Here is a 9,369-nt window from a genome sequence, read left to right as displayed (position 1 = left end):
CCAACCCAGTGTAAAATAACTCCCAATGAATTGGGAATCGGTGGTTGTATTGTATTTAAGCGATTGCTACAGCGCTCTCCATTTTATTTTTCAGAACAGGTGATAATCATTTAATGCAACTAAAACGTGTAGTCCCATTATCCAAATGTAATAAGTAATTCTTGAGCTTAAAACTTTTATTAAAGATATCGATATTATATTATCGACCATATCGATAAGTAGTATTCACATGACTAGCCACTCATGCGCAGGGCGCGGTTGCTCGCCTTGTGCATATGTGCGAGTAACATGTCAGTACCGACAGCTACGTAAATAACTAATGCCTACCGACAGCAAAACAAGTAGACATACATATATAGCATAGATATTTACCACTGACTGGGTAGGCAGGTATTTTGGTGACTGTTGACCTCGTAACAAAGAAATATATCAAATACAAAATATAACCGATTTTTTTTTTTCTTTGATAAACATGTATCAGCAACAGTATCATCATATCTTTCTATTCGGATCGGTTTCTAGTCTAAACGGATGCAGCTGAGTAACAGAGTTTTACATGGAGCGACTGCCTATCTGACCTCCTTAACCCAGTTACTCGGGCTCTGGCTTCTGGCTACCCGTAACAGCTACCAAATATTGAAACGACCGTCGAGACGCTCTTGGTTTCCGAAACAAGAAGAAAATCCATAGGTAAACCTCCCAAAGATCACATGCTCTAAAAAAATTAAACCAATATGGTTTTGCCAACGCTACTATAAAACCAACAATAATAATATATCAAAACACAAGATAATTCGAGTCTGATCGGCCACCGATAGCGAGCGATCGGCCGATACCCGCCTCTTGTTTCGCTAACCGTACGCATATATTAACCTAATTGATTTACATACATATTGGACCATTATTTTTGCTAACCGTACGTGTCGCAGTAATTGTCCATTTAATTTTATCGTCACCAGGTGTTAACTGTAATTTCTGTCAAATCTTAGGTGCTTGGCAATGTGATTTTTTCTCTCATTGGACATAGACTTAGCTCAAAAAATATAATAAAAGTAGGTATACGTAATTTTTCCCTCTTGCTTGGGTAGTTAGTGGCTGCCAGAATGGAAGCCGACCCCCACGTGGAAAAGGCCAGGCAGATTGTAATTTGCGTAATATCATCACAAACTGAAATCACCCATAACCAGTCCTTTATACCTTAATTTCGGAATCATCGTCAAACTATGTATTTTGAGATCGTCTTCCAATGTAACCAAATGTAGCTGATTTAGAAGTGGCAACCCAATACCCCTATGTAAGACTGGTTATCAATCCTTCTAGCTTCTAACTACCCTTAACGACAACCAAACTTAATATCTCTGGTTTAAAAAAATACAAAATAATGCACACACCACCACGTGCTCAGCTAGTATGCAATAATCAGTCAGTTGCAACGTTACAATATAATCCCCTGTAAGGTTTCTTCCTAGTGGCCGCGAGCGTGGTACATGCTCTAATCTTGTTGCACAGCTTTATTCAACGTGCCTGTATTTATAGTTCTGTAAACATTATAATGCTCATCCTATTAAGTGTAAATAAGTATATTGTTATGCGTAGTTGAGGGAGACCTCTCCGTGGTTGAGACATCATTTTGAGTTGTCGGTCCTGCGCTTGATCTCTCTCCGGTCGTGTCGGATTGCCGTCTCATTGGGCTATGAGGGTGAAGGAATAGAGAGTGCACCTGTGGCTGAGTCTACCATTGTGCAGCATATTACCACAGGAATAAACAGAAAAACAATATATACGATAAAAAATAATACGACATAGCCGTTTTCTTGCGGTTTCACCCGCGTCCCATAGGACCTACTCCCCGTACTGGGATAAAATATAGCCTATGTTACTCGGGAAAAGTGTAGCTTTCTTACAGTGAAAGAATTAAATAAAAACGTTGATGTAGTACCTAGTTTTTGAATTTATCCATTACAAACAAACAGCCAAATTGAGCAACAAAGCAACATATTGAGGTAAAACTTCTAGTAAACATAAGAACTATTCTGCCCTCTTAATATAACAGCGTGTTATACTGATAGATAAATAAATAAAAATGCAACGTTCAACCATTTAGTTTCGAAGCGTGATTTTACGACCATACATAATTACAGTCATACAAACAAATCTACATATAAGTATATACTTGGGTTAAATAAATTTAAATGCTGTGTAACACTTTTAATGTATTTGGGCGTGGGTACTTGCCAAAGATCAATGTCGTATGCTATTGAATTCATTAAGATATTTTGTGGCATTTGTTCGTAAGTGCTTATTAGATAATTTGTTCTTAGTATCGGTTTACAAAACCTTGGCGTACATAAGTGTTATTTTGCTATGAAGTAATCAATAATCTCTGTGTTTACTTATGGGATAATTAATATTTATGGCGATAAAATATATCTGAAGAAAATAAAAGCAGAGGCAAAAATATCTTTTATGAAAATCTTAAATAAGTACGCTACGTTTTCCTAAGTATTTTCTCAAGATTTCATGACCACTGAACATATTGGTGTAAACCGTTCACACAATTGGAAAACTGTTCAGGAGCTTTTGAGTTTATTACGAACAGGTAAATAGACAGGTACCTACATACACGAGTACCTATGTGTCTACTTTATTTAAACAAATAAAGTAAATACAAAAGTCCGTATATACCTAAATATGTATCTATAAGTACATAATTATTGATCATAGAAATCCTAAATCTTTGATTTTGTTTGCATTTTATTGCATACGTTTTTAAAATTAATCAAACTTATTGTTTCCTTTACATAATAAAACAGAATGTGCACAAAACAAAAAATAATTATTTACTAAACAAGCAGTAATACATGGTAAAGTAAATACTTTCGTCAGTGGCGCTGTCACAAGACAAACAATCTGCTGCGTCAATATGTACTAACTAGCGCCGTTTTATCCGCACATGTGTGAACTGCCTTAGGGTTGCCTCTAAATGCATTTTGTACTGAGCTTTTAAGATATTTGTTGAAATTACCAGTTTACTAAGGTAAGGTACTGAAGTTCAATATTATTAGATTGCCCTTATATCGTAGTTTATCCCTTGTTCGACTTACCCTAGTTTATCCCTTGTTCTGCTTACTTTGTTTTGCTTGTATAGAGCAATCATTTAATTTACAGAATATGTAATATGTTTCTTCTTTTAAAACTTCTTAATGAATTTTACAACATTCGATTTACCTGTGATATTTACGCATTGTGCAAGTGGTATTGGAAGCCAAAGCGGTTAGGAAAGTGTTAGGCGATTGTTTTTTTATTCAGTATTTCCATATCAGCCAGTGTCAGCCCTATGGTCACATGTCGTTTGACGACAACGCACTGCATCGCGGTCAAGGCCGCCAACTGATTTTTATACAACCTGCCAAGTGCGAGCGGTGCCTTAACAGTTTATATTGACAGCTGGCTTATTTTGCCAAGATCTGACCTCGTGGGGTACCTCTGACATGCGTTTGTAATGTAATGGATTTGTTAAATAATAGTAACTGATATACAAAAAGAAGGAAGTTATAACTTCGGATGTTGTTTATTCTGTGGATATAGTAGCAGGGAGAATTAATAACTGACTAAAACCCACCTTTTGGAGCCCTTTATGTACCAGGGTGACTCGCGCGAACTATCCCCCGACCAGAATCTGTCATATGTCATACCTACCTGCGTATGCGTAACTTTTGAGAACTTCGAAAACTTTTAATTAGTATTATAATTTAGTAATATAAAGAAAAGATTACATCATTAGCCTAGCCTTTTCCCAACTTTGGGGTCGGCTTCCAGTCTAACCAGATGCAGCTGAGTACCAGTGTTTTACATGGAGCGACTGAATAGAAAGATTACATACCTATGTTTCACTGTCAATAATGAATATAGTAAGTTAAGTACAGTGTAATTTCGTACTGAGTTAATTTGTTAAAAGTATTCGATACTTATTGCGATCAACATAAAGTTAGTTGATACGGATGCTGTCAGTCAGATGTGTTGTTTCCCGAGAGCGTTAATTTATTACATTATTAATGAATTGTTACTTGAGGCTCTACCAGGCTGTAATGTGGAGATTGTTATCGTGGCTTTAATTTTGTTTACTAGCAATTAAATTGATTTGAGATTTTAAGTGAATTATTACTTTAGTTAGGAACTGCTTTCAGTCAAGCTGAAAGTCCCATGCTAATGTAGGTATTTTAGGTATCTCAAAGTTCGGTAATCTTTTTTTGGATCCATATCCTTACAAATAAGTACCTACGAGTATTTTACTAAACGTAACAGTTCTAATATCTGAACAACATTATTAATATTTTTCCATTAAACATTTTGTAAAACCAAACGAGATTCTAGAGAAATTGCAGATCAGTAATCTTCCTAATTTATTTTCAACTGCCCAACTCGCCATTATCCGAAAATACTTCTAAAACTATAAATAGAAATAGAATCTAAACAGCCTGAAAACAACTTACAGTTTCAACTGAAGGTCAAGTGCATTGACACTATGATGAGGCAACATCAGTGGACACTAATTGAATGTTTCGCAAAACTGTTGCAAATACAATGAGCCATTTGTATTGAAGCGATGACAGGCTGCATTAAGAAAACTGACAATGTATGTTGTAATTGTTAGATGAATAGATAAGGTAGTGTGTGCATTTAATGACCTTTCGTGGACTGGCTTTCAAATGTATACTGAGCGAGTTTTGGTGAGAATTGGTTTATGGACCAAAGATGCCTTATTTGCTAGGATAGTGTGTTTAATAATATGTAGGTAATTTTGTGATGCCCGAAATAAATGGATAATAAAAGAAAAACACTAAAATATCTTCAAAACTGTAGAGATCTAAGTAGTGTGAAAGATGTAATTAGAAAGTTTTATTTCGTAGTACCTACTTGAGATTGGCGTGTTCAAGCAAACAAACAAATTCTTCAGTTTTGTATTAATTAGTATATGTACTTAGATGTTTTCATGAACTAAAAAATATAGTTCGTAATTTGAAAATTTTGGAAATGTTATTATTTTGAGAAAAAAAAGAGAATTTATTGTGGCATATGAATGAAACTTTAATACTTGGTCAACATTTAGAAATTAAACTTAGGTATGTTTGTAAAAGTGACTTTCTCTTTAACCGCTGTGTTAATTAATGTTATTGCGGTTTTAATAGCGCTAGTGTTTATTTAATTCGTGATTTTATAATTTTATTTTTAGCACTCCTAACTTGCAGTTGGAAGTATTTATCCAGGTATTTTTTTAAGGTTACGGTCAGTAAGTCTGGGCCGGATTTAGATCACATTAAAAAAGGATGTAGGCAAATCCATCCGATATGGCTGAAAATTCTAAATCTGGTCTTCGGGAAAAGAATCGGATTTTTTTTAAGAGATATTCCGGGAGTACTAGGGCTAATGCATAAATAAGTGCGTGAGACAGTACTCAAGCGAGTATATAAAGGAGTACATAAGAAGAAAAGTAATGCAATTAAAAGTACAAAATATAGTTCTTTCTGAGAACTGCAAATGATATGAATGTATGAGTGACAGATTATTTCACAACCCAGGCTAATATGTAGTAATAGTCAGACCAGTTCTAGGTAGTCTGGAGAACTTTAATATTATCATCGTATAAGACTGTGGTTCTGAAAGTTTGGTAGAATTTACGGGTTAGGTACTTGTATAGGTACCAAATTCGTGCCTATGAGAGCATTTGTAGTTCCCCGTTGTATCATTCCCGTCTGTTACTCAGATAGCAGTCGTTGTCAAATTGTTGCAGTCAGAAAAGCCTTCTTCCAGCCTACTCACGAATCAGACTACCTGAAAGAGCCAGCTGAAGTTAAACTGCGCATATCTACGTTTTCTATTAGATACATTTTCCATGTCGCTATAAAACTGAGTCTTTTCAAGGATCCGAACCCCACTATTTCTTCTGCAGAGCATTCTCAAGGTTTTGATCTTATATTAATTGTTTCTGCGACAACTGACACAAGGTTCTCAATCGGGGGAAACCCCTAGTTGTTTAAAATTTAATAATTCGGTAAACTCGTAGATGATTAACTTTGATATAAAAAATTGAGAATCTCAGTCTAGCATAGAGTTGTTCGACATTATAATGTTATGAGTTACGTAACTACTAGTGTTGTGCCCTCATATCACACGTGTGTGCTACGCTTAATGTATTTAGACCACATTAGGGCTGTGCTTGTCGATACAATATTAAATCTTTGTTACAGCTTTTTTTCTATGCAAACAAACACAAGTCTTAAAATAGCCAATAGCAAAACGTATTAATAGAAAAATATAATAATCATGTTACCGAAGCTAGGTTTATTGTTCTTATGAGACATACATTTTTACATAGACATTTTCCGTCATACTTTCGTGCTTCGCATAAATTACTTATGTCTTTCATAAATTGGAAAGTCATTAGTGCACATGACATTCAGGTGAAATGACTTTCTAATTCCTGACATTAAGGCAATTCCTGAAAGTAGACAGAAGTAGCTTCTGTCATTTACTTTAACTCATACCTAATACCTTAGTAAGAGTTTCGGAAAACCTCGCAACCTGAATGTGACCTTAGCAAGTTTGATAACACATGTTAATTCATTAAAGGTACATTTCTCTATCATAGCTCGCTTTCATTACAAGCAGTTTATCGATAGTTTTATCGAATTAGCAGTTTCTCAGCACAACCCTACATCCAGTGATTAGCATACAATAGTGTGCTCACAGACGTGTTTATTTAGTAGTCTCGAATTAGTCACATGTCTGTCTTATGGTTCAGTTAATTATATTCTCTTGTAATTACCACTTATATCAAAGTTTTTTGGGAAATTCTTAAAGATTTTTTAAAGTTTTGTTACATCCTGGTGGTGTAATTAGATAAATCATTGTTGTAGTATAAATTAGTGTACTAATGAATTAAGCATTTATTTTGGAAGCCTATTTGACCTTCACAACCCAGTTACCGGGTATGAAATTGTTCACTACGATGATGTTATAAAAGGTTTAGAAATGTAGAACACGATTGTAATTCCGGTTTTTAGATATAATAATCAACAGGCAGACCCACTTCAGGCTTAGTTAAAAAATTAAAATATACCCATAATACAATTTTTTTACTCATGCTTTCCTGAAGTATCACTTTACGGGTGAAACCATACGAAAATCCGTTTAGTAGTTTTTGAGTGCGAACGTTTTATAATATGCAGTGACAAATAGACGATTCAAATGAACTTAAAGTGCGTATCTGATAATAGCTGCCCTTGAAAAAAGCTCTCGTCATCTAATCGTGACCCTACTGTATGAAGGTTTGTTCATCACGTCTTATTATGAACACTCATCTTATTCGTATCTCAACTACGTGACATATTATACCTACTATCAGATCTTAGGGCTGATTATCATGAAACAGGCTGCGGGATTGTTCGAAAGAGTTACCGCACCCCTAGTACAACTAAGGGCTCCAGAACGATTATTAAGACTAATAATATTGTATAATGCCTTTGAATCAATTGTAAAACTAGTCAATGTTTGACAAGAAGTCCAAAAGTTTGATTTTTAGATTCACAGGTGGACACAGTGATTTATGTAAGGTTCAATTTGCATACCGTAAGGCAAAATCAACTCAGCCACTTTTTGAAAGGATTTCTAGTAAAATAATTATCGTCTTATTTATTTTTCCTAGTCTAGCACATATCCTAAGTCCTACTAATCTTACAACATACACTTTTGCAATGTCGTCATTCGTAAGACATTTATCAATGTCATAGGTAAGCATAATATAGATTAAGCCTTTAAAAACTCGATCGGAGTCACGGCCAGGCACTAGTCTTACCAGTCGTGTCGTGCGTACAGCCACGGAGAACAAAATGACTAGCGGAGGTGCCATTGCGAAAAAATATCCTAAGAAAGGACCGCGCCAAAATGCAGGTGTGCGGGAAACGAGGAACGTTACTAGTCCCGTCTTTATGCGCGAAAAAATTAAAAAAATCGTTGAAAGATGTCTCAAAGAACCCGAACGCATCTCGTAATTGATCGTTTTGGTCATGTCCACCGTAAAAATTTGAGCTAGAAGAAGGCGCCTGACCTACCTGCATTATGTCACCTCCGCTCATCTTTCCTCACTCCTTGGTACAATCTTATTGACATGTGGACATATTTGTATGTATGTATGTTTATGTATAAATATGTATGTCTGTGTGTATGTCATGTTGTGCAATGAAGGATTGGGTTGGGTTCGAGACTGCGTGATGCAGGCATTTTGCATTTTGTAATTTCTGTTATTAGTTTAGTCATAAATTGTTAACTATTTTATTCGAAGAAACGGTGGAAGGATGGTGTCAAAAGCCGACAGAATATGTCTTTGGTAAGATTTCGTCGGATGGAGAATAATAAAGATTAAAATTGGTTGAAAAAACAGTTTTAATAAATAACTTTGAATTTAAAATTGCTCTAAGAAAAAATCGATACGTCGTAATCAATCAATCTCAATTAAGCCAAAATAACTTTGAAAACAAACAACTTTAACTCGTGTCTTTAGTTAACAATATCTTTGTACCTATCTTAATTGCTCTTAGCACACAAATACCGTTGTCACAGGATAATATCACAGCCTAACTGACTTTGTATGATATACGTTGGTATACTGTGATTGTATCAACAGATTTGTATAGATAATACCTGCTCTTAATACACTGATCCGAGATAGGGTAGGGCTGGATTTGAACATTGTTTTGCGAAAAAAATATGATAGTTTTTTTTGCAATAAGTCGTTTTTGGATATTGAATAATTATGTTCAGCACGGTTTTTAAGTAAAAGCCCGACAGACAGACAGAGCTAAAATCAGCTCTTACTATGTGTTTTAAACTTCCTAGCAACAAATACTTAATGATAGGTAATTATTAAGTAACCTGAGATATCAGGAAGATTTTTGAGAAATTAGGAAGTAGGTAAGTGTCAGGAAAAAGCAATTTTTCACGTTACTACAAAGTGTGAGTGCCCTAACAGATTACGTGTTGCTGAAAATTATTGTAGAGGTAATACAATGACACCGTAATTTATGAATGGCTATAAACTTTAAAATACGCACTGCTAAATCAATTCAAATAAAACTGAACTTTAAAATAAAAGCAATTAGAACTAAAATCGTAGTGAAGTCTCGGAAAATGCTTTGTATTTTCATTTGCAGTTGACACAAGGGTATTGAACCTTATGTAGTTGTTATAAGGTGTCTATAAAGTGCATATAATTGTAGTTGTAATCGTGAAAGGTGCAATGTCGCTATTGTCACTAGAACGACATTGAGGAAGGTTGGTTTTATGCGGGAGGTAGCGTCCGCAAAAATGTTT

The sequence above is a fragment of the Helicoverpa armigera genome, chromosome 24, assembly GCF_030705265.1.
Source record: "Helicoverpa armigera isolate CAAS_96S chromosome 24, ASM3070526v1, whole genome shotgun sequence".
In the NCBI taxonomy this organism is placed as follows: domain Eukaryota; kingdom Metazoa; phylum Arthropoda; class Insecta; order Lepidoptera; family Noctuidae; genus Helicoverpa; species Helicoverpa armigera.
Note: the sequence above shows the minus strand (reverse complement) of the source record.